General features: G+C 46.0%; 1 long non-coding RNA gene across 1 annotated transcript in view; it reads left to right on the plus strand.

Annotated features, from left to right (window-relative positions):
- The window catches only part of LOC144219223 (uncharacterized), a 75,322-nt gene that overhangs the window by 37,645 nt on the left and 10,911 nt on the right, over nt 1-26,766 (plus strand). The window contains exon 3 of the long non-coding RNA XR_013331345.1: nt 25,868-26,031. This is a non-coding gene — a long non-coding RNA (uncharacterized LOC144219223). The remainder of the gene's footprint in view (nt 1-25,867; nt 26,032-26,766) is intronic.

Raw genomic sequence — 26,766 nt, forward strand, 5'->3', positions numbered from 1 at the left:
ATATGGAATCCAACTTGACAATAAACTATGAAAGAAAAAGAAATTAACCATTATCAAGAATATTACCACCACACTCATCTCTTTCCATCTGGTCACTCTTTTTCCCAGCTCCCAAGAGAACAAGGGTCCCTGAGGGATTAACAGTCATAACTGACACCAACTTCTGGGAGGCTAATACAGTAACAAATTCCAGACCCAGATCAACTCTCACAGCCCAGCAGAGTTTAGAGGCTGTTGGAGGGAAAGGGCTGAAACTGGTAAAGCTGTGTGGCTGGCAACAAGTGAACTGCATGCAAACGGCCCACATAAGACTGCCAGAGACTAGTGGTCTCCTCAGGGCAGTGCCTTAGGTACTCTGACACAGGACTGCCAAAACTAGACATGACTACCACCCCTGTGCAGAGGCATAATACTTGGGGGAGGGTCTCAGTTTTGAAAATTCACCATTGTTTATAGGAAATACAACAAGTTGATGTTAGAAAGAAGATGAGTAGCAAGAGAGAGGGTGGTTCCAAGGGAAGAGGCCAAGAGAATTCCCAAGGCGGTAGCCTATCTTGATAAATTTTCTAAGGTCTGGGGCTATCCCTCATCAGGCTCCCAAACTTGGTGTGGTCAATAGACTGAGGGTGGATTTATCTTTTAGGAATAGACTGACATCATTCAAAGTAATAAAGCACTGATATATATACTAGAATGCTAATTCTCTCTGTCTCTGTTTCTCTCTTTCTTCCTAATATTTAATGAATGCCTACTATGTGTCAAGCAGCTATAAATAAAGTAGTCTCCAATGTCATAGAGCATGCATTCTAATAAGGAGATAAATAAACATCTTTCAAGAGAATCAAAAGACAAGCCACAGACTGGAGAAAATATTTACAAAAGATCTATCTGAAAAGGAATATGCAAAGAATTGTTAAAACTCAACATTAAGGAAACATACAACACAAAAACTGGGCACAAGATCTAAACAGATAGATACCTCAGCACAGAAAATACAAATGGCAAATAAGCATATGAGAAAATTCCCAGCACCATGTGTCATTAGGGAATTCCAAATTAAAAGAACAATGAGATTATACTGCACACCTATTAGAATGGCCAAAATCCAAACCACAACAACACTAAATGTTGGCAAGCATGTGGAGCAAAAGGAATTCTCATTCATTGCTGGTGAGAATGCAAAATAGTATAGCCACTTTGGAAGACAGTTTGGCAGTTTTTTACGCATCTAAACATATTCTTACCATACAACTCAGCAGTTGTGTTCTTTGATATTTACCCAGGGGAGCTTAAAACTTATGTTCACATAAAAGCCTGTACACAGATGTTTATAGCAGTCTTATTCATAACTGCCCAAACTTGGAAGCAACCAAGATGTCCTTCAGCAGGTGAATGGTTAGAAATAAACTGTGGTACAGCCATATAATGGAATATTTTTCAGCAGTAAAAAGAAATAAGCTATTAAGCCATGGAAAAACATGGAGGAAGTTTTAATGTACTTTACTCAGTAAGAAGACAATCTGAAAAGACTCCATATTTTATGATTCCAACCACATGACATTCTAGGAAGGGCAAAACCATGATGACTGTAAAAAGATCAGTGGTTTCCAGAGGTTAGTGGGAAGAGACGGATGGATAGGCAGAGCACGGAGGATTTTGAGGACAGTGAAACTCCACATGATACCATAATGGTAGGTACATGTCATTATAAATTTGTCCAGAACCATAAAATGTACAACAAAAACTCGTCACATAAACTGTGGACCTTGGTTGCTAGTAGTGCATGAGGGGGTGGGGGAAGAAGGAGAGCTTATGAGGGAACTCTGTACAGTCAGCTTCATTTTCCTAGGAACCTAAAGCTGCTCTAAAAATCCGTTAATTTTAAAAATCTATGTAAATAATTAATAGCTGAGAATGATACACACCATGAGAGATAACTGAGGGTTAGGTGTGGGGACTATATGGGGGAGGGGGGGCACTTAGCCAAGGTAAAGCCATATCCACAGAGCCAAGATGAGGAGGCAAGGGAGGCATTCCAGGACAAGAGAACAGCATGTGGGCGCAGTCTTGAGTAACAGCTACTCCGCAGATTGGGATCCCTGCCTCTGCAGGCCTGCATACCTTGTCTCTGCAGGCACACGGTACAGGGGAGTAACCTGTGGTCAGAAGACTGCATGGCAAGCAAGGAGCCAGAGCAAAGGAGGAAGTGATCCTGGGTAGCGAGCTGACAGAAGGTCTTGGTGGCCTTTTGCCAGTCCAGGCTTCACCCTGCCCAGGGCAGGGATGCTTGTGGATGAAGGCTGTTCCCCAGAGGTAGGGCTGGAGAGTCTGCCCCCTTGCCCCCGCCATCCACAACTCCTTTCCCCAGGTTGGTTGATGCAATTCAGTTGGCTACTGTTAATCTTGCTTGGGCAAATTATTCAAACTACTCAACCTCTCTGTATCTATTTCCTCATCTACAAAACAGGTATAGCAAAAGCTATAGAGCTGTAGAGCTCTAAGGTGGAGATGAGGAATCTGTGAGGCCATGAAGCTATGTGAAGCCCCTCACCAAAAAATAGTAGCTGTTCAATAGATGGTTAATTTTAATTGTTGTTATTTGTTTTATTTTGATTATTCCTCACCAGCCCTTGAGCCTTGTCAATTCTTTAAGGGACAGAGGTAGAGCAGAGGAGTGGCCAATAAAGTACGGTCTAGGGCACACGATTCTGTGTAATCCTGGGCAAGTACTGTGAGATCTAGAGAGGAAATACCAGGAGGAGAAAAAGCTTTTGAAATGACTTGCTAAGGTGAATGGAGTTCATGTGGACCTGGCAGTGGTTTTACTAGTTCAGGAGAATGGGTAAGAGACAGCTGAGATGAGTGAGGATAGGGAAGTTAAAGGGTCCAGACGTATGGGAGGTCTCCTGTATTGAGCTCCACACCTGCCAAAACACCAAGTTGCACACCTTCTGGCCCAAAGCACTGGCTATACAAGGAAGGAAGTTGCCTCCAGGAAGGAACCTCTGTTCCTAGGGAAGCCATGACCTTGATGAGCAAGATGAAATGACTCCATCTGTCCCAGAAACAGAGAGTGCAGACCAGAGGAGGGGAGGAACATTCTGTATTTTCTCCTTTGTTCTCTTTCTTCCAGCCTTCCCATATTTGACAGTCTCCATTTTCTTACTAGTGAAGGGAAAAATGACAACTAAGATTTCTCTTGAATCTTGGCAACAGAGCTCAGACTTTTATTAGTGTGCAGTAAAAATGACATTGACCTCAGTAACAAATAAATTAAATCCTGGTTGGCTTGGAGTTTAACATCTTGGCCTTTCTAAGTTCACTTACCAAGTGATTTACTTCCTTAGCTCCTTTAGCCCAATATCCCCAGCAGCTAACCTTCCAGTCGTTACCATTTATCTTGCCTTGGGGATGCAGATCAAAGGCAAAGCTGAAAATGGGTCTTAGAAATATTCATGAAGATTAGAGGCATTTGGGTGGCTCAGTTTGCAGGGCTCAGTCTGACTCTTGATTTCTGCTCAGGTTGTGATCTCATGGTTTGTGAGTTTGAGCCCTGCATCAGGCTCTGAACTGGCAGCATGGAGTCTGCTTGGGATTCTCTCCCCCTTTTCTTCCTGCTGCTCCCCCCCCCCTGCAAGCTCTCTCTCTCTCATGCGCTCTCTCTTTCAAAGTAAATAAGCATTAAAAAAAGAAATATTCATGAGGATTAAATGTGTTTTAGACATGCATACCATGGAGGAGTGTGAGCCAGCCCCCTGTCTCTAGCTAAAAATGAATTCACCTAAGAGATGGGCTATACAGAAGGAGATTTAACTTAGGAGGTGGGGATACAAGTCCTGAACCTGTTTCTCATCAATAGAGTGACCTTGAACAAGTCACATTACTTCTCTGAGTCTAAGTTCCCACTCAGTGAAACAGAGGTTGGAGGGCTGGCTCAGGGACACCCAGCCAGCGTGCCATTTATTTACCCTGTCGCCAAATATTTGTTCAGGTCTTGTCCTTCCAATCTCCTCAATGCCTTCAGTAGTCTGAGGGCACCTCTTTTCATCATTTCACTATAAATAGTAACTGCCCCAGAACTGTTTAGTTTCCTTATCTGCAGCAGGGGTGGGACTAATGACCTAAGGTTCAATGATGCCTCTAGTTCCTGGCTCAGGGCTCTGCAGAGCAGCTGGCAGTGATGTTCCTGGGAAATGAGCTGGAGGCTGCTACAGTCTGGCTGTTTCCCTGAACAGCTGGTGTGGAGTAGAGGGAGCAGGACAACCTCTGAGACTCTGGCCAACTGCAGTGTATATTAAGGGCAACCCAGATGGCTGCTAGCCAACAACCCAGGCCTGTGTAATTTGCACACTGTAGTTTCTCCTTCTGAAGGTCTCTCCAGTCTATGGTGAAGGAGGTTTGTTTCATTCCCCTTCCGGACCTGCCTACCTGAGTGAGGCCTCAGCTTGAGTCTCCATCTCCACGTGGATCCTCATGAGTCTCTTCCTTCCCCAAGGCCAGTCTGTGGCCCCTCACACAGGCTAGGACTGCTGTTCTTCCTTGAACAGGCTGTAGGGCAGGAGGTCTAAGGGAAGATCACACTCCCTTGCCCCCCTGTGTTGCAAGTGTGCCTGTAGCTTCTTATTTTGCTAAGGCTGTAAGTTAACAAAACTGCTGAACACTGGGGGTTGGCAAAAGAGAGTTACAGTTACAGAATAAAAATAATGAAGTTGTGGGTGCCTAGGTGGCTTGTTGGTTAAGTGTCTGATTTTGTCTTGATTTTGGCTCAGGTCATGATCTTGTAGTGGTTTGTGAGATCAAGCCCCACATTGGGCTCTGCACTGACAACGTGGAACCTGCTTGAGATTCTGTCTCTCCCTCTCTCTGCCCTTCTCTCTCTCTCTCTCTCTCTCAAAATAAATAATTAATCACTTAAAAAAAAAACCAAGTTGGAGGAGGCTGCCTATAAACTCTCCTAGAGCCACTGACCTATGGCCTGGGTGCCCTGCTTGCCTTCTCCCAGCACAGCCTTCAGGCCTGCCATCTCTCTCCAGAGCTAACCTAACTCCCACAGACAGGAGGGCCATTGGCCAGACTCCCCTACCTGGAATCCAGGCCCCAACTCTTTGTTTTCCCGAACAGAGAAGAGGAAAGCTTCTCTCTCACCAAGTGAACACTAGAAGAACTTCAGCCGTGAGTGTGGTAGCTCTGTCTGCCCACTGGAGAGACAGCCTTCTATATTAGTATGCACAGCCATTTATTTCTTCTTGTCTCAATTTGTCCATTCTAGAATCAGCTCTGAGTTTTCCTCTGCATAACCAAAAAGCCCAGTGTTTTTCCCAAGACAAAAAAACGGTCTTTTCTGGAAGGTAGATTTTTCCCTCTTCCTTTGCTAAACAGAAAACAGCTGAGGCTTTGGAATTACTGCATCCTCTGCTTCAAGCCCTCTAAGTTGCAGTGATATCAGGGTCTGATTTAGAGAGCACCCCATCATATAAGAAATAATCAGACATGAATAACCATATTTGGACCAGTCATAGTTGAAGGCAGAAGGTGCCAGGCAGCCTTCAGAAGTAGGGCCTTCTGCAAGTTAGGGTTTTAAACTGAGCAAAGAATGGCCTTCGAGTCTATAGCACATGGCTTCATCAGCCAGCAGGACCAAATTATCCCTGTGTTTATTTTTTTTTAAAAAGGCATTGACCTATGAATAAACAGCACTTGACATTGAAAATTGCCACATTAAATACCCTGCTCCTCTGCCTGATTATAGCAGCCTCGGAGCTCTTCCAAATTGTCACCTAGAATGAATATGACAGCAAACAATGCTTTAAAAGTAAGTAATCTGCTCTATAATTATTTTAGCGGCTGCAACTGCCAACCAGCAGGATCACTTATGAAAAAGGATGCAGTCATTCCTTATTAAAAATGCATGAATATACAGTCTCTTGATTGTGGAAATAATCAGCAGACTATCTAATGTAACAAGACTTAGCCACAGAAGAATTAATTAGGGTGAAAGTGATTAAGAAAGGAGGGTAAAAATCTATCTGTGATGATTCAGGCTTCGATTAAACTCAAGCATTAATTCTCACCTTCTTTTCAAATTGAGAACCTCATCTAAATGCTCTGCATTAATATTCCAATGTACACCACCCTCCCTTAAAACAAAGAGAAATACAAGACATTTCTAATGAAAGCTAAAGATCATGTTCTTGTTGACTGTAAAACCTCTGTCTTAAGGATTTCAGGAGAATTTGAGTTTTAATTATTATTTTAAATAAAAGGGCAAGGTGTTGGAGCGGGTAGAGTGGAATCCCAAAATTCATTCTGGTTTTGAACACTTAGGACTTCCGTCACGAGATTCCTCAAAAACTAAAGGAAGCGCGCAAACAAGTAATTATGTGGCAGCCTCCTGAATTCTCTTTGTTTTGCAGTGACCTGCTCTGGTACAGTTAAGGGGAGTTTGAAGGGGTCATATATATTCCATCCTTTACCCTGAGGCAGAGCTGTATCAAACCAGAGACCCATCCGTAATTAGCTACCATCTCCTGAGAGGCCTCCGGGCACTGGGACTCCACAACTCCCTTGGTAACGAGATCAGGTAGCTAATATATTCCCAGCTCCAGCACGTCCTTCCCCCTCCCCCTGCAGCCATTAAAGGATGCCAGTGAGGAGAAGCTTCCCGCATCACTGATTTTTCTCTTTTCATTTTTTCCTCCCTTAGGAGCCAACTCTGGTTCCTGGCTCTCCCAAGGCAAACTGTGCTTACGTTTCATAGGGTCACTGACCTTTCTTTCCTTGCTACTCCAACGACTGCTATCTTTGTAGCTTTTCTTCCATCTGCCTTGTTTTTTGTCCCATGGCTGTTGTGGTTGAGTACATCCTTTGTCTGGGCTGGGACAGACAACTCGTGGCTGAGAAGCATCCCAGAGGGCTCAGAGCCATCCCTCTGTGCAGTATGCAACCACTCAACACCATCCGGGGCACCCACTAGCCAAGATACTCTGAGGTGGGGGCACCCAGGTTTGCCAGCCTTATCAGCGAAATATGGGAAGACAGAAATAGAAGCAATTTCAAGCCCTTTGTTTGGCCTGAATACGATTGTCTTTTCTCTTTGCCACCCTGGGAGATAGTCATGGTCAGAGTGGAAGACAGAGTTGTCCAAGAGGCCTTCAAGCAGAGTCTGTGTCCACTTTGAGTAATCTAGCCAGGTCTCCCTGAGGAATTTGTCAATCAGTGTGGGCATTCCAGACAAAGGGGCATTCCAGACAAAGGGGACAGAGTAAGAGGATCTGGGAACAGCATGAATGTGGCAGGCCTACCTTCCTGGGCCTACAAGGGAAATCTCATTTATATTTATTACAAAATACCCATAATGTCTTCCTCCCCCACAGAACTGCTTGCTAATCTCAACTACTTCAAGCGTAGCTGGGCAGATGTTATTGGAGGAATCTGGTGTAGGCCACCAAAGAGCTATAGGGAGGCTACCACTGAGAGCCTCAGGGAGAAGTCCAGACACTACCTCAGGGACACAGCCATACTCTCCTAGAGACTGGCTCCACTGCCCATACCTGCCCATCGCCTTGGGCTCACCATACATGACTTTGAATGACAAACGAGGAAAATGGCAAGGTGGCAAGGCCCTTTCTCCCCTCTCAGGAAGCTCCTTCCCTTCCATGTAAATTTGTGGATGCAAATTGTCATGAGGAGGCAGGGACCCCAAAGCAGTCCAGCCCCAAATGCAAATACTTATGGGGGAGGGGAAGGACCGTCATCCTAATAACACCCATCCACAGAGCCAGAATCTCAGACTCAACCAAAAGGCTCTATGCTCTGCACAAAGGCTATCATGGCCACATCTAATCCTCTCCCTCTTCTCTCTCCCCTCTCTTTTACACTATTCTTCTCCCATCGCTCCCTCAATTTGGTTACTAGCAACCTGGTTCTAAGGACCTACCCAGGACTTAAACTTTATCCTTGGTACTGAGGAGGATGCAAGAGAAAAAGATGTGAACCCTGCTCTCCAGGATTTCACAGGTGGTCAGGAGAATGACGTGAACTCAACCAAAGCAAGTAACAAACCATCATAGAGGAGCCACCAATTTAACACTGGTGTCAGAGAAAGGGAGCAACCCTTGGGACATGGGCTGGGGTGATCAGGAAGACTCTGGGGAATAGGTGGGACTTGAATTCAGTCTTGAGGCTCAGTTGGCATCACGTAGATTGAGGGGAGAAAGGAAAGATTCCAAGGAAAGGTAGGACAGCAAAAGCCCAGGCTGGAGAGTAGGTTAGGGGACCCTTTAGCCTGACTGCAGGGGAAAATAATGCTGGAGATTAAGGAAGCCAAGCTTTACAAGGCCTTGAATGCCAGCTACGGAGGTTTGGATTTTAAGCCATGTTGTTGATTCTCAGACTTTAGTGTGCTGCAGCATTCCCTGGGGTGCTGGTTAAAATGAAGATTCCCAGGCCCCAGCCTCAGTAGGCATGGCATTTTAAAGTTTATTTGTTTAGGGGCCCCTGGGTGGCTCAGTCAGTTGGGCGTCTGACTTCAGCTCAGGTCATGATCTCATGGTTTGTGGGTTCAAGCCCCCGTTGGGCTCTGTGCTGACAGCTAGCTCAGAGCCTGGAGCCTGTTTCAGATTCTGTATCTCCCTCTCTCTCTGACCCTCCCCTGCTCATGCTGTTTCTCTCTCTCTCTCAGAAATAAATAAAACATTAAAAAAAAAATAAAGTAAAGTTTATTTATTTGAGAGGGTGGGGGGAAGGGGGAGGGGCAGAGAGAGGGGGAGAGAGAGAATCCCAAGCAGGCTCCACACTGTCGGCACAGAGCTCAACGTGGGGCTCACTCTCACAAACTGTTGAGATCATGACCTGAGCCAAAACTGAGTCTTGGATGCTTAACTGACTGAGCCACCCAGGCATGGCAAGGCATTTTAAATAAGCACCTCAGATGACTCTGATGGTGACCACAGGCATGTTTGCTGAAGGTTCTTTTCTAACCATCTTTGTCCCTCCTTTGGATTTTGTTTGCAATCATAGAAACCACAGCACCAAAGAGGGTTCCCAGTTTCTGCAAGGATGTTGAGCCTTGTCTCTTAGGAACCTGGAGGCTGGGGCAAGGAACTATTTTGACTACACTAGAGTCAAAGGGAAAGCAGCTCTACTGAACAGCTCACTACTAGAGTCATTGCTGCACAAGAGTGGAGAAGCTGCCCCAGACCCTGGAACTATGTGGGGCCCCCTCTTGGGCTACCCCAGTGATTAAAAATGGAGCCAATGAAGAAATATACTTGCTGGAGATATTATAAAAGTGTTCAGTTCTAGGTTCCTTTAAATAGCTATCTCCCAGGGCACCTGGTTGGTTCAGTCGGTTGAGGGTCCAACTTCAGCTCAGGTCATGATCTTGTGGTTTGTGGGTTTGAGCCCTGCCCAGCCTCTCTGCTGACAGCTCAGAGCCTAGAGCCTGCTTCAGATTCTGTGTCTCCCTCTCTCTTTGCCCCTCTGCACTCATGTTCTTCCTCTCTCAGTCTCTCAAAAATAAATAAACATTTAAAAAAATCTGTCACTAAAACAACTAATAAATAAATAAATAGCTATCTCCCTTTAGCACTGGGGCATACATTGAACCCTGGATCCACCATCTAATACATATGTTTAATGATACATTACTTACCCTCTCTATTAAACCTGTTTGCTCAAGTCTCAATTTTTGCTGCGAAATTTTCAAACCTAGAGACAAATTGAAAGGATCATATAGGAAAACCTATAAATCTTTCATCTAGATTTACTAAGTATTAACATTTTGCCATTTGTTTCTTTTTTTCTTTTTATATAAATATGTAAGTATACATATATTTATATATTATATTTATACATTTATTGCCTATTTATCTATCTATCTATCTACTCTTTGTTTTTGCAAAAGCATTTGAAAGTCACAGGTATCATTACATTTCATTCCAAATACTTAGGAACCAGAACTTTCCTCCCATAATTCCTCCTATAACCACAATATCATTATCACACCTAAGAAATTTAACACTGATGCAGTAATATTAGCTAACTTATAAAACATATTTAAATTTCTCTGATTCTCCCAAAATATCCTTTATGGCTTAAAAAAAAAACCCACACAGGATACAATCAAGATTCACAAAGTATATTTAATTGTTGTGTGTCTTTATTTTCCTTTAACCTAGCACGGTCTCTCCCTGTCTCCGTTTTGGTTATGACATTGGCATTTTTGAAGAGTCCAGGCAAATTGTCTTGTAAAATGTTCCCCAATCTGGATTTGCCTGATTGGATTCAGGCTAATTGGGGGCAAGAATATACTATGAAGGTGATGCTGTGTCCTCCCCGTTGCATCCTGTCATGTCAGGAGGCATGCCCTGTCTGTTTGTCCCATTCATGATGATGCTACATTGAATCACTTAGTTAAGGTGTACACCATATGTTTTGACACTTGGTTAGATTTACCTAAGCACTGTGCTGGTTGTATTGATGAACTCAGTCAGATTATAAAGTGCTTGAGGGCAATAATTGAGTCTTCTTTGGAAACTAATACTTTACAGTTTACAATAGTCTTTCATAGGGCTTATCTTGTTTCTTCCTCAGATACCACAAAGTGACATATTTTTAGTCTCATTTTACAGGAAAGCAAAATGTCTCAGTGTTTAGAAACCCTGACATTGAATCGCAGTTCTGCCCTTTCATAAATGTGTCTTATGGCACATTACTTAACCACTCTCTTAAAATTCTGTTTGCCAGTGGTAAAATGGGAATAATAGTATCTTCCTCCCATAGTTGTTGTGAGGGCTAAATGAAGGCATTGAAAATAAAATGCTTGACATAGTGTTTAGCACATAAAGAATCCTCAAAAAATCAAAGTGCTCTGTCTGTAGAGCTAAACATATTACATGCATGCATACATGCACTCAATATGCATACACAGATACATAAGTATATACACATACACACACACACACACACACACATATTGACACTTGGTTATATATACACATAAATATATATAAGTGTGTGTGAATGCCCAGGAAAGTAAGTGTCTGGTCTGTGGTCCTCAGCCAAACAACAAGCAGAACCCAATTCAAGCCCCATCTGCCTGACTCCAAACCCATATCCTATGCCCATTTTTCACACACCATCCTGCAGGCATTGGGCCAACTCTTATCACACTATAGGAAACATTTGATCAAAATCATTTGAATAATGATTCAAATGATTCAAATATCTTATTCACACCTAATTTCAAGATGCACAAAGCAGGACCCTACTGCTCTGATTATACAGGGTTGGCCATGGGTCCCCATACAAATGCCCTTTCTTTCCAGAATCTGCCTTCAGCTCACTGCTGTGTTGGCAATCTCACAACATCCCAAGCTCACCACATTAAACAGCAGGCATCATGTACCCAGAAGCAACATATTGTGGCCAGAGATCACTCTGTCTTCGACCTAAATGTTCTCCTGCCCTGCCCTACAGAATAATTGTTCTGGAGTAGGGACAAGACCAGAGAGTGAGCCTTGGTTGAAGTGGGGAAGCTTTAGGAGTCCAGGCCAGGCAGAAGCCCCTGAAAGCTCCCATAGGTTTTCATTGGAAATTCCAATTTCTGCTTTCTACTAAGTGCCCCAGCCCCAGTCTACAGCAACAGCAAGCCATTATTTTAAGTCAAGGGTCTTTATCCCATATGAACTAGGATGGGTTCACTCAAGAACTAATCCCAGGGGTGCCTGGCTGGCTCAGTCAGTGGGGCGTTCAACTCTTAATCTCAGGATTGTGAGTTCAAGCCTCACATTGGGTGTGGAGATAACTTAAAAAATAAAATCTAAAAAAAACCACACCTAATCCCACCTGTCTGTGACTGTGAAATGTGGTTTTGCTGTTCAGATGCATATCTGGGATCCATGGCAGGGAAAGATCACTGCTAATGAAAATTTCACAGAGGTGGTGGGCCTTGGAGAAGGGTGGGTGGGAGTTGGATAAGGAGGAGGAGGAGCAAAGGCAGTCCTGTTTTGTGGGCATGGGGCACAGAGCATTGGTAAAGGCACAGAGGTAGGATAACAAAGGCCTGATCCAGGGACTGAGGAGACAGTATGTGCCCAGGAGGAGTGGGAATCGGGCACTGAGTGGGAAGAACTCCTCCCTTCCAGACACAGAGCAGACTGTGGCTGTGGAGCAGCTGAATACTTTATTGATGGAAAGTTGGATGTGGCTGTGGTGCTTGGGATGTGGATTCTGATTTCATGGCTGGTTGTACTAGATGGCCAATTAGGCCACAGAAGGGAGACTCCCACCCCCACCCCTAGGTTTCCCAGGCCAGCAGGACCCAGATAATGACCTTCCTTCTGAGTAGCATCAGTGTGTGCTCTCGCTCTGAAAAGATGAACAACCCATTGCCTCACAGGCCCTTGGTTCCATTTATTGAGCAGACATACATTTAACTCCTACTATTGTACCAAGTATCATATTAAGTACAAATGAGGTATAGATGCCTCTGCCCTGGGGGACAGCTTGGGAACACAGACTCCCTAACACATCTCTAACTGTGAGAAGAACAGAGAACTATGGCCTGAAGCATCTCAGAAGAGGGCCCCCTGTGCTGATGCATTTCCCAGACAGAGAGGAAAGAGAGGGATGCTACGTAGCATTTAATGAGGACTCAGTTTGGCGCAAAGCATGAGCTAGGAACTTGTTCTATACTCTAACCCTTAATCTTCACAGTCACTGTAAAAACTAGGTATCACAGTTCCTAACTACGTAGACAAAAGGCATTCCAGGTGGGCACATGGGAAGGAACCCCCTGGAATGTGGAGTCACTTAACAGTTTGGAGAAGCTGAAGCATCAGAGGCTTTACCAGGGTCGGGGCAGGGGGTGAGGGGCACAACTAGCAGGAAATGAGCCGAGGAAGATGGATTGGGGCCTTGCATGTTATGATGACAAACTTGGACTTCACCCACCTAGCCCATGAAGGGTCATGAAAAGGATGGTGTCAGATGTCCCTTTCACTCCTACTCCGATGGCCTCTCTGGTCCTGGCCTCCTCTTCACATACTAACCATTCTCATCATATCAACACATAATGATCACACACCTTTACTGGGAGCCAGACCCTCTCCTGGGCACCAGGGATGTGACAATTAACAAGACAAGGGCCTACTCTCATGAGGTAATGAATGAGGAAGTAGTAGAAGAAGACAGACAGTATCTAGGACACGAACACACAAATAAAGGCAAGATTGTGATCGGGACAGAAAGAGATGGGGGGAAGTGGGGAGGCTGCTTTAGTTAGTTGTTTCCTCTTCATGGAATTCTGGTTGCTATGGAGTACAAGGGTCTCAGGACACAAAGTTGGGAGGCTGTTCAGTTTCCCCCATTTCAAATCTTTTTCCTGAAAGTTAACTTCCTAGAAAAACATATCCCATGCTTCCAACATTCCTGGGCCACTGATGCTGCTCCTTGCCAAGACTGGGGGAAGGCCCCTAACTTCAGACACAGCCTAACCTGATCCCAGCAGGGAGTAAGCTAGCAAGAGGCATGGCATGAGGCATCCTACCAGTATCAGAAGCCCAAAGTGCAGAGCCCACTTTGAATCCCAGAGCTGGAAAGGAGGAAGTGCTGAGGCCATGCAGGACAGACACGAGATGTTCGGGGAACCTTTTCAGGGATGGGTTCCTTTCCCTCCACCCATGTGTCATTGCAGAATAGCATCCTCTTGGCAACCAACAGTGTCCTTTCCCTGGAACGACCCCTCTGCTTCAGGGCCCTATCTTGGCCTATAAGCAGGGAGAAGATGTATTTAATTCCAGGCCCAACAGTCCTAAGAGAAACCAAGTCAATCTGAGTAGGCTTCTCCCCAGTTCACACAATCATGGGCCCTTTCAGCGTCTGTCAGTGGCCAGATTGGTGTTTGTCCCTAGAGTAAAGGAGGAGCAAGTGGGATGCTGGCAGGTGGCTTGTCATGCCCCAGTTTCTGGGCCATGGAGCTGGATAGACAAGGAGGGCTTTGGTGTGGAGCTAGAAGCCCAATGAGTGGCCTCCTCAGATATGAGCCAACCTGCTGGGGCCCGGACATGACGCACCCAAAGGGGATGGTGAGCAGGTCAAACCGGTGGGGCTGGATCCCAACTTGTGCCATCCTGGAAGGATTCTTGGGAAACCAGACAGGTGCTAGGAAGGGTTGGAGTAAGAGCCCAGCTCATCTCTGCACCAACCTGGAGGGAGAGGGATAGGGGGAAGGTGAGGGTGGGCCTGGACCACCTGCAGGCCAGAGGCCGCACTGGGATCTGGGCTAATGTCGAGATGTACTCCCAAGTTCAGAGAAAGAGGCAATCCATGCTGGGCTGCTTATCAGGCCTTCTATCCCGCAATGGAACCCTGGCTGGGTCTGGTTTTATTACAGCACTTTTGACCTCCTGCTTTCCTCAGGGAGTCATGGAAACAACTGGGAACCCTGGAGAATAATTTGGCAGCTACTTAGGGAATTTGTTTCCACCTTTCCGCCATCCTGTTTCCTCAAGCCCAGCCTTCTGAGAGGTGACAAGAAAGAAGCATGTTAAACTTCACAGAACAGAGCATTATTCCCAGCCAAAGCTCAATATAATACAGGATTTGAGGCCATGCATGTAAAAAAGTACAAATCCATCCTCATAATTTTTCCAAGATTCCATCTCAAACATCCTAAAGCTGAATAGTGGGGAATTCAGCACTCTTCCCCTCCCTTCTCTCTGCCTCTCTCTCTCTCTCTCTCTCTCTCACACACACACACATTCACTCACTCACTCACTCACTCACTCACTCACTCACTCACTCACACATCCACCCTCCCCTACACCCATTTCAGAATCTTCCCCTTTTCTGCCAGTCTCTGCCTCTTCCTCCCCACCCCCACCTCCCTTCTTAGAAGGAGCACACCAGGACAAGAAAATGTCCCAACCACAAAACTGATTTCTCAGGAGTTGTTAATGCAGACCTGGCCACAGAATCATTGCTTCCCTGAGCCCATTTCTCAGACCTACCATGTCTAATGTAACCCAAGAAATGATGCAATTGCATGTAGTGCCCTTCACCAGACAGTGCCCAGGGTTGCCCTGGGGAGCCATCTCTGCTGTTGTTTTAGGAAAGGCTAGTTCACTTCCTGTGGCAAGAGGCTGCCGATATGGTCCCTTCCCAGGGATCAGCTGCTCTGAGGGGCTTGGAAAGGGCATTTATAAAACATGGATTCACAAATGGGCTGCCAAGGGTCTGAGAAGGCCCTGAAACTTAATGCACAAGTGTGAGTATGTGTGTTTTCCTGGACATGAGAATCTGTTTGTTCTGCCTGATTCTCAAAGGAGTCGAACCCATGCCCAAATGGTTACTAGTTTGGGGCAATAGGTAAAACAAAAAAAAATGAAATGTTCCTTCTCTCATTTTGCCCATTGATGAGTGTGTTTTATGCAATTCCTGTGTAAAATAGAATCCTGAGCCCATAGAAATCAGGGATTGACCATCCTGAATATGCAGTTCCTTGGATAGTCACCAAGAAAAGATCTGAGCATGAGACATGATGTCACCTTTGAGGAGGAGACTCTTCAGCTGCCTGGAGTGAGGGGAGGGGGTAGGAGAAGAATCAGTGGCTTTGAACCCCCAGGGAGAGGCCAGAGCACCTTCTGGGACACAGTCAAGGCTCTGCATTGAACACGTAGCTCTAAAGGAGATGCTGTGCAGATTCCAAGCTGCCAAATCCTAGAGGTCCTAAGGGAGAACCCAGCTCCAACCAGCCCAGATGATGTCTGGGCATCCTGGGCCATACCTACCAGGATCAGGAGCGCAAAGTGCAGAGCCCACTGCAAGTCAGAGCTAAGACAGCTCAACACCAAGACCAGCTTCCCTGACCTCCCATGGGAGGGGGAAGAGAGAATGAGGGCCTCCACCCACCAGCCTCTGAGTCTCTTTAGCCCTTGGCATGGTAATTAATGGCCGGGAAGTTATACATCAGCCTCAGCAAGCTAACATGGCAGGAGCTCCCTCCTGACAGCAGAGCTAATAAGAAATTTGCTAATGCAATTTATCACTTTAAAAAGCCATATGTCAGTGAGGATGAGTACTTCTCTGCAGCAGCCAGTCTAATTGTCAGAGCTGAGCAGCAAGCAGCTCTCTGAACAGGTTGAGGATGATGTCTTCACTGAATCTGTGGTGCAATGCAGCAGACGGGGACTGGGAGGAGGGGTGCGATGCTGGGCCCCAGGCCCTCAGCCCTTTCTGCTCTCAGGAAGCTGGTCTCTGCAAGACTCTTCTAAGGACCTTTTAAGAACCTGATGTGCCCTGAGCTCCAGCCCCTGCTGGAAGCTGCACTTGCAGCCTCTCGGTTTATGCCGCAGCATTAAAATAAGAAACAGGTCTGTCTGCAGTGACAGCTGATCTAAGTCTCAGCCAGTGAATGTCAACACACCAGACCCCACTCGGGCTGCTGGCAAATTTGCTTTTTCTCTCTCAGACGTCTGCAATGACTCCGTTCAGGACAAAGACCACTAGTCCTATGTCAGATGCAGAGAAAGAAGATTAGAAATCCACCCCTGGCTCAACAAGATCTCTGTTCCCAGTTTAGACAAAAGGCAATTTGCTTTGTTTTTTGGCAAACACAAACAATGGTTTCCGGAAGGGAGATAAACTACCACCATGGGATTTTGTTTCACTCACTCCAAACCATTTGCCCCCAAAACAAATTCATAGAGAAGCAAGTGAAGCAAGTGTCCCTTGTGGGAACAGAGCCCAGGGCTACCAGGAGGCACTAAGAGTGTCCACGTATCTGGATCTCCACTGCTTTCTGGAATAGTCCTCTTAGTTATCACTGGGAATGAAAGGGGCTGGGGAGAGTGATGAAGGAAGGCAAGCCCCCAACACTCAGAGAAACATCACACCCAGTTTTAATCAGTTCACCTTTTCCTCTAAATCACATGTTCATCCTAATTTTTCCCTGTCCTTTAATTAATGCTTCAAAGTTTGGCTGCAAATATTCAAGGAAAACCAAGCCACAAGGACCCAGGTAACAGCCAGTGGAAAGAAGCAATGCCACGCTGGGGTTCTCAACAGCTCAGTGTGTGTATACCACCCCTGATAACTGAGAGGAACCTAGTTCCATGCATCAGCCAGTGCCTAGAGCAGTAGGCTGCTGCCTTGTTTAAGACTTTTCTTGGCTTGATGACCCCCTTACCCTCAGGACTGACAAGTGAGGCCAGGCACCTGGAACTGGGTACAGATTTCTTTATGAGTCTAACCTGCAGGAAGAGGGTTTTGTAGCAAGGCCCTTCAAGGATTGAAGCCACCCATGTGTGTGCAACCCGGAGGCAATGGGCAGTGAGTGGGCAGCTCCCCTACCTTCCTGTTGGGCCTGATAAGCACCTAGGCAGAGCAGCCCAAGTGGCCTGGAATCTGAGGAACACAACCTGCAAGCCTTGGCCCAGGATGCAGCAGTCAGGGCTACAGGAGCAGATAGGAACATCCACTGGACCTGCTTGAGCTGAAGGGGGCCCCAGGGGCCCCTTTATGTGCTCTTGAAAATGTGTTATAATGTCTGAGCTCCTATCCTCTTATTTTAGTTTTTTTTTTAATTTCCTGGTTCTCCTCCCATGTTTATTTTTCCACATCAATCTTAATACCATTTTGCCAAATTTAAAACAAAGATTATCCTGTTGATATTTGATTGGACCAACATTGAATTAACAGATTCATTTAGGGGAAAATTTTCACTTTTGCAAAATTGAGTCCTTCTATTCAAGTTAGAGTATATTTTTCCATTTAAATAAAGCCCTACTGTTCAAGTCCTTTTAAAAATCTCCATATTGGCTCTGAATTACCTTCTTTGAAGGCTCATTTGCCAAAATTTTGTAGACTCTTAGTCACTAAGGGAGTAATGTGTTCCCTCTTTCTTGGTAGTGAGGTGAATTCTATTCTAGAAGCAACTTCCTAGGCGCCTTAATTTAAACCAAAAGGCACTGGGACTAACAGCCACTTTGAGTTTTCTTAGCCTTGTAACCTCCAACCTAGGCTCCCAGTCCTGGAGCCTGCCTCAAACAGAAGCAGTCTGTACAGTCACACACATCCTAGTGCATCAATGGATACTCTGCTTGCTTTAAAGTTCTCTTATCATCTTAGAATTCTTAAAACTTTTGAACAAGGGACCCCACTGTTTCATTTTGCACTGGACCCCACAAGTTACATAGCTGATCCTGTTTCTCTGTAACACTCGGAGGCTCAGAGACAGGAGCAGCCCAGGTCACACTCAGAGTCAGCTGACCTTCAAGCACAGGCAAATCTGGGTACAACTCTGGGCCCTTTGTCAAGCTCCATGTCCAGTAGCAGGCAAGGCCTCACTTGCATCTGCAAATAGCCTTGGCAGATCAGTTTTTAAGGGGACACATCACAGGAGACTCAGTTCTTCCTTCCTCTACTCTTCCTCTTAGACTGTCTCCTGGGGAGACTCTGGGCTATGAAGCCCACTTAGAGAATCCTCAGTACAACTTGCTGGCTGTCATCTGGTCTACCTTAGGCATAGGCCTGCTCAGTGTTTCCCAACTTCTCCAGACTTTTGTCCCTCTCAAGACCTCCTGGAAGTCTGGGCCAGCAGGAGAGAGCACCTCCAGACCATTAGCAGGAGCACATCCAGTCTCCTGGGCCAGAGGAAGTAACCACAGTAGGAGAAGAGAAGGACCTGAGTTCCTGGGCCTTAATCTATGAGTTACTTAGCCACCAAGCAGTGTAGCCAGGGAGGAGGGAGTGGTAGGGCTCCAGTCTGGAAAGTTCAGGGCCACATGTGGCTTGGAACCTTTGGTATCTCCCCTCCTCCAGTCCCCTCAGCTAGGAGGGTGAAGCCAGCTTTGGCAATAAAGCTATCAGGGATTAGCTGGGAAGGTAAAGGCTTGGAGAATTCCCCATGAACACTCATGTTTCTAGGAAGCCTTTTCTCCTGAGCCCTGCCCACAAGGATGCAACAAGAGGAGGATTCACTCATAATTTTCCAACTGGAAAGGTAGAAGGAAAACATTAATTATTTATTTAATGCTATCCATCCATTTACACATTCATCCCTTCATTAATTGAGCACTTTTTGAATGCTTATTTAGTGGATCCTCTAGGTTGGGGTGATGAAGACTGCTGAGAAATGTAAGATAGAGTCTGGCCTCCAGGAACTTGGAATCTCAGTGTAGAGTCAAAATTAGCACACATGAAGCAATTGATGGAATACAATACAGTCATGTGGAATATAATATGATCAATGCCAGACTGTAAGTAAGTGCTAAAATGCAGCTTAGTAAATGTTTCCTGAGGGAATGCTGTATGCCAGGCTTTAGTAAGTTCTCAGGGGTACAGTGAGAGAGGAGACATTGTCCCTACCTGGGACATGCTCAGTTCTAGTTGGGGGAACACATGTCAGTAGACCACTTTCATATGCACAGAGTGCTGTAGAAGCACAGAAGGGGCCACTGAGTCCAATCCAGGTGATACAATGCCCCAGCTGAGTCAGGACAGTCACCCAAAGGAAGGTTGGAAGAATGTTGTAGGCTCAGAGAACGGTATAGAAAGATCCAATGATCTGGTATGATTGAAAACTACAAGTAGGGAGTTCTCAGAAGTTGGAAGAGCCAGAAAATAAGGATAGAGAAGCAAATAGAGATCAGATCATTGCAGAGCCTTATTAAAGATATTGGCCGTGGGGCACCTGGGTGGCTCAGCATCTGACTTTGGTTCAGGTCATGATCTCATGGTTTGTGAGTTCCAGCCCCACATCAGGCTCTGTGCTAACAGCTCAGAGCCTGGAGCCTGCTTCAGATTCTATGTCTCCCACCCTCTCTGCTCCCCCCGGCTCATACTCTGTCTCTCTCTCAAAAATAAATGAACATTTTTTTTTAAATTAAAAAAAAAAAAAAGAAAGCAATTGGCCTTGTCTTGGTAGATGGTGGAAGCCACCAAAGGGTTTTTCATAACTAACTCTCATGGATGGGAAGAAGATGCATTTGAGAGGAACACAGTTGCAAGCTGGGAACCCAGTAATATTCCACATGAAAAGTGATGGGGGCCTGCATCAGGTTAGTGGTAGTAGGGATGGAGCAGAGAGGACAGGTCTTACTGTTTTCACAACCTGGAATGCATTTCCCCATTTCGTTTTTACCCAGTTTGCTCCCCGGATCCTTCAGATCTCAATTTCTCTGAGTCGCATTCCCTACCCCTAGGTTAGTGCAGGTCCCCCTGCTATACCACAGCATAGCTCTAGGTATCTCCATTCATTACTCTTCCCAGCTGTCATTCTAGATTTATTCCTGAGGGTATTTGATTAACATCCAGGTTGCCCAATAAAACTGTGTCTTACCCCATTCAGGCTGCTGTAACAAAAATCATAGATTGGGTGGCTTAAAAAACAAATACTTATTTCTCATAGTTCTGGAGAACTCCAGGATCAACAGATCAACTGATCAGTAGATTAAGTGTCTGGTGAGGACCTGCAGACTGGTTCATAGGTGTTAGTCTTCTCACTGTGTCTTCACAAAGTAGCACGAGAGCCCTCCAGGATCCCTTTTATGAGAGCACTAATTCCATTTGGGAGAGCTACACTCCCAAAGGCCCCATCCCCAAATACATACCACCACAATGGGGGTTAGGATTTCAACATATGGATTTGGCAGGGGGAGAACATCTATGTGGGCTGGAAGAGCTTGGTGTAGTCTTCACAGACAAGACATAAACACACAAAAAAGTTAAATAACAACACAAGACAACACAAAAGAGATGACAAGGCAATTGATGTGATATGTGTCAGACAAACAGTACAAATACTGTATGTTAAAGAAGGGAGAATGTATCAGCTATGAGGTTTTTGTCAGTAATAACAAAAAAAAATGTCAACTCAAATTGGCATTAACTGCAAGGGAATTTATTATCTCTCATAGCAGAGTCTCAGAGGCAGGCAGGCTCATGGTGCCTGGTACAGCAGCTCAAGAAGTCCTTCTCTTACTGCTCTGCACCGTTGACTAGTGGGTGACAGGATGCCCACAGCAGTTCCAGGCATGGAAATATCCCACTGAGGAGGGAGAGGCTGTCTCTTCCCATGTCTCTTTCCCAAAAGCTTCCCAGCGATCTCTCCCATCATCTCACAAGCCAGAACTAGGTCACATGCCCCTTCCTAGGCTGACCACTGGTGAGGGAGTAGCATTTCTGTGACTGGCTTGGACCAACTGCAGTTCCCTCGTGGGGCAGAGATGGGTCTCTCTCCACTGAGTGAAAAAGGAATAAATATCCTATAGAAATCAGGATCTGTTAGACAAGAATAAATGGGAAAAATGGATTTTGGCTAAAAATCAATAGTGTCCACTGCAGCCCACCCCTTTGTATAGTTAACATCGACTCACATCAGTCATCCCATACAAAGTGGTCACTGAAAAACTATCTAGAAAAAGCTTGATGGTGGAAGTAGGATTTAAGAGGGTGGGACTTACACATGTGGAGACCAGGCAGTGAGAAATGGGAACATGGAGGTGGGAATTAGCCAGACTTGCTCCCAGAAATGTCCCTCCAAGAGCTACTGTTTAAGGCCAGGCAATTCCGTATAATGGAAGGTGCTAGACTTGAATGATAAAAATGCCTCAGTTTACATCTTGACTCTACTGCTCAAGTTTTTTAACTTCTTGGAATCTCAGTTTCCTCCTCAGTGAAGTGGGACTGGAGGATCTGCCTTCCTGGGATGTGATCAGGATCACGCCAGACTGTTTGGGACAGAACCTTGCACATAGAAAGTGCCCAACACATGTTTGTCTCCTACCTTTCTTCCTGGGAAAGGAAGCCTTTTCTGGAGAACACTTAGAACACTTTTTTTTTTAATGTTTTATTTATTTCTGAGAGAGAGAGAAAGACAGTGTGAGCAGGGGAGGGTCAGAGAGAGAGGGAGACACAGAATCTGAAGCAGGCTCCAGGCTCTGAGCTGTCAGCACAGAGCCTGACACGGGGCTCGAACCCACGAACCGTGAGATCATGACCTAAGCCGAAGTCAGCCGCTTAACCGACTGAGCCACCCAGGCACCCCTGGAGAACACTGAATTGCCAACACAAACTTCAGTCCTACTGTGAAAGAGCGGCACCAGGCTGCACTTGGATACTAAGACTTGAAGCATGAGTTTTCGTTCTACCTTGAGTCTAAGATGAATGTTGGGCTTCTTCTTGCCTTCTTTATTGCTAGCCCATGGTCCCCTTTGACATAAACTTAGACTACAGCAATCCAGGTGAGATACAGAGGGCCTCATTTAGAGCCATAGATGCAGAGATGGAATGAAAGATCCATCTAAATACCTCTGCTACCTAAGGACCTAACTCCCCAAGGATAGAGCTGGATTTTAGGATTATTGAGGTTCAGGGGATTCAGGACCCATGTGAGAACAGGAAAATGTTGTAGACATTTTTATCAGAGAAATGCGTATATGTACAGAGATTATTGCATAATTTCCAGGGGTTCTGCAGCACTCTAAAGCATCTTCTTAGATAAACCCCAGGATGAGAAGCCCCAAATTAGAGGGTTTTGTTGGGGGTGGTCCAGGACTGGTTTTTGCAGGCAATGGGAAAAGAGCAGGTTTTGCACCAGTATGGAACCACGTAGTGACCTGCAGTTTTAGGATCGGGATGCCTGCTGGCAGTTTTGGGGACAGACTGTTGTGCATGTGCAGACACTTACAGAGGGCTTGGGGTGATGCTGATGCTGACTTGAGAGAAACCAGCTGAACATGTTTAGGATGACAGGTTCTTTGTCCTGAAAGAGAGGATTGCCTCCCTGTCCCTAAGGGACAGCGACAAAAAGACTGAGATGCAGATGCAAAGAGAAAGATGAGACTGAGATTTAAAACAAAACCATCAGGAGAGCTGCCCCAGGAACTTCAGCCAGTGGTGGAGGTGGTGGAAGGGCTGCTAATCTGAGTGGTCGGGAAGGAGCAGTGGGGGGTGGGGGTGGGATTTAAGGCAGCAGTCCTGAAACCGTGCGTAGCACTTACGTAAAATTGAGAAAACATCAATTGTCCAGATCAAAGAATGTGGGGGGAGTACTTTCCGGAGTTTATGGGAAGGCTAAGGCCGCCCCAGCCTCCTGTTTGTTGGTGCTGCCTCTGGGCCGCAGCTCCGAAACCCTGCAGTCTGCAAAGGCCCAAGGACACCCGCTGCCCTGCCCGGAGTGGTAGCTGGTACGAGGAAGAGGACGGCAGCAGTGGCTCCTTAATGGAGCTCCCCAGGAGCCCAGCTCCATTGGCTGCCTGCATTATTAATGCATTATGTCATCTTCCCTTACACTTGCTCTCAGCTGCTGAAATTTTATAGAGCAGTATTATTAAATGAAGCAATTAGTGCTGGAGATATCAGCACAGCCACATCAGGGGCCAGGAGATGTGCAAGGCAAGGATCTCCCCCTCTTTGTGCCCTGCTTTCCCTCTCTCCCTCCCACTTCCCTCTGTTTCCCCACCCCCACTTCTCTCATTTCTACTGTGCCCCCCACTTCTGTCCCTTTCTCTTCCAGTTCTGTCTCAAAATCCGCCTTCCCACCCCCAAAACTCCCGAGTACCCACTACCCTTCCTAGGAAGAAATCATTTAGTCTCCAACACTCTCCCAGACAGACAGACAGTGTCACTATGGCTGACTCCTACCTGGAGTTTCTGGAAGACCATCCCTCACAGTTCTTACTCAGAGTCCCTCTTGAGGGCAGAGGGTGGTGAGTAGAAACAGAAGGGGTTCACTGCCTGTCAAACCCATTCATTCATTTGTTCATTCATTCATTCATTCTTCCTTGGTGCTGTGGGAAATCAATAGGAGATAACAGCTCAGCCCTTTGGGACTGGCATTGTAGCCAGAGAGACCAAACTCCTCCTGAAACAATTCAAGCAAAATAGGGTACACCAGAGGGGCCTAAAGAGGTGATCCCCTGGGGATTGCCCAGCTCCTCAGAGCACACCCTGTGGTGGTGGGAAAAAGGGCCTAGGGAAGCCAAAGAGCCCTAAAGGGTCAGAGAAGTGAAGTACTAGCAGAATGCAAGAGGCTGGGAGTGGAAAGTCCCAGCCAGGAGGAAGGCAGGAAGGTACAAGCTGGGCAGGTAGAAAACAGAGAGCCCAGGAGAGACTGAATGGCTCCCCAGCCCATGAGGTGGGTGCTCTCAGCCCAGCACAGCTGAGGCTGAGACCTAGAAGCAACTGGAAAACCTGGCCAGAGGCCAAGACAACACGACACCATGGCCCTCACCTAAGATCCTTTCATCAGGAATCAGAACCGACACCTGAGAGGCCACAGGCTCAGGTTCCCTATAAAATAAACAGATACCAGGATGGAAACATCCAGGATGAACAGTCACCCTGCCCCTCCCCACACTCCTTGCTCCCCCACTCCCCCCACACAGCGATAGTATCAGCTACAACAGGGCTTCCCAGTAGATGTTCTGCAACCGTCAGATGTTCTATTCCGTACTGTTTAGTATGGCAGCCATAAGCCACATGCAGTTAGTAAGCACTTGAAATATGGCTCTATGTGGAAGGCCTTGAGAGCCAGGTAAAGATGGCAGGACTTTGTCCTGTGGGTGGTAGAGAATTATGGGAGGTGTCTGGGCAAAGGGATGTTTGATAGGAGCTGGGAGGCTTTATAGTTTTATTTGCTTATTGGTTTGATCGCTACTATTGACTGATCATGGCCTTCTGGGTGATGGGCCCTAGCCTATGCTCATGCACAATCTCATTGAATTCTCATGTACAATCCTATGAGCTTGATGTTTTACAGATGGAGAAACTAAAGCTCAGTGATGGTGGGTGTCACGCAGTTAGTGAGTGGCAGAGGAATTTGAACTCATGTCTCTCTTACTCAAAAGCCTTGAAACATGGAATTCTGGCTTTAAGAAAATTCAGCTACTAAGGCACCTGGATGGCTCCATCGGTTAAGCATCTTCCTCTTGGTTTTGGCTCAGGTCATGACCTCTGGGTTCATGCAATGGAGCTGACAGCAAAGAGCCTGCTTGGGATTCTCTTTCCCCCACTCCTGCCCCTCCCCTGCATGCTTGCTCTTGCTCTCTCTCTCTTTCTCAAAATAAATAAATAAAAACTGTAAAAATTAAAAAAAAAGAAAAGTTTTTAAAAAATTGAGCTGCTAGCAGAATGTAAAAAAGGACTGGAATAGGAGAAGGGTTAGTGGAGTCCTGTGCACTGGTCTCCAGAAACTGTGCTGGCAGCTAAGTAAATCTTTGCTCATTTAAATTGAATTGAGTGAAGGTTCTGGAAGTCCTTAATCCCAACCACGCTGCAGGAACTAAGTCTGGCACAGGCCTCTAAGAAACCTATTTTCACCAGGCAGCTTAGGAATCCAAAGCTCTTACAGGCTTGCACAAAGTTTACTGTCCATTAGAGCTGCTAACACGCCAAGCTGCTTGGCAGGACTATTTCCAGGGGCAGTGGCCAGGCATAGGACTGCCGGAAGGGGACAGGTGTGAAGCTCTGCTTTGTGAAGCTGGCATTTCTGCTGACTCTATCCTAGGGCCCTGCCTGTCCCCAAGTTCTCCCCAGGGGTATCCGAGCTAACCTCCTCAGCTGGGAAGAAGGACCTGGACCAGAGGCCTGTAGGGCCCAAAGACAAGGTCAAACCCAGAGATAGGGAGTTCAAGGAAGCAGGATCAAAAGGCTCTGATCTTTGAAAAACCACTTTAAGTAGAATTAGTCTTCATACCCTGTTGTACTAGATTTGGCCCTATATCCTCTCCCAACCTACCCTAAATCAGAACATTAGTTTCCAATACTCCGCAGGTTCTCTTAGAAAACTTTCTGAGAAACTCATTGATCCTGAAATATTAGGACTTTAAATTCAATCCCTTATAATCTTCTGTCCCCCTTCTAGGAAAATTGTATTCCATGGTGGAATTCCAGGTCCTCCAAGATTTTTGAGGATGGAGTTTGAGCTAAGATCAAACTTGTCTGTGGGCAAGGCCATCCTGGGTGATATCAAAGCAATTAGGAGTCTCTGAGAGAACAGCTCCAGCGAGGCATATGAAATGAGATGAGGTAAGTCCTTCAGTTTGCAAGTGTTTTCTGAGTGCCTCCTGTGCCCCATCATATGCCGGGAGCTGAGACCCAAACAGAACAGTGAAAGAGGCAGCCTAAGAGTTCCAGTGACAGGTGAAGGAACTCTGGACTTGGTGACAGAATACCTACCTGAGTTTGAATTTGAGTTCTACCACTAAACTCTGTGATCTTAGGCAAAGTATTGGCTTCTCTGAGCCTCTCTTCTAGCTTTCTTTGATTTGAACAAAGTTGAGTGGTTAAAAGCTTGAGCTGTGACAACAGACAGATGCAGGCTTGAATCCTGGTTTTGTCACCTATTTTTGCTGGCCCTTGGGGAAATTCCTCAATCTCTCTGTGCCTCAGTTTTCTCAGCCAGCAAATGGGGATAGCATGGTGGTTGTAAGAATCCAGTATAATAACACATGTGCACTGCTTAGCACATGGCCTCAAGCAAAATCTCAATATGTAAATTATTATTATATTGATCAGTTGTTTCCCCAAGGCTTAGGTGTCAGACAAGGAAGGAGAGGAAATGCTGAGGGACAGGAGGATAAGTATCAGAAAGGAAGCCGGATCAGTGGGAGGATGAGGCCAAACATCAATGGCTGGAGCCAGAGGACCTATTCAGAATCATTGTGCAGTTGTGCACAAAGCTGCCTGGCTGAGGGGGCCAGTGGGAGCCAAAATCCCACATGAAGCCCACTCCCTGGACAAAGTTTGCCTGTGTTGGTAGCA

The sequence above is a fragment of the Crocuta crocuta genome, unplaced genomic scaffold (genome assembly GCF_008692635.1).
Source record: "Crocuta crocuta isolate KB4526 unplaced genomic scaffold, BGI_CrCroc_1.0 scaffold118, whole genome shotgun sequence".
NCBI lineage: Eukaryota > Metazoa > Chordata > Mammalia > Carnivora > Hyaenidae > Crocuta > Crocuta crocuta.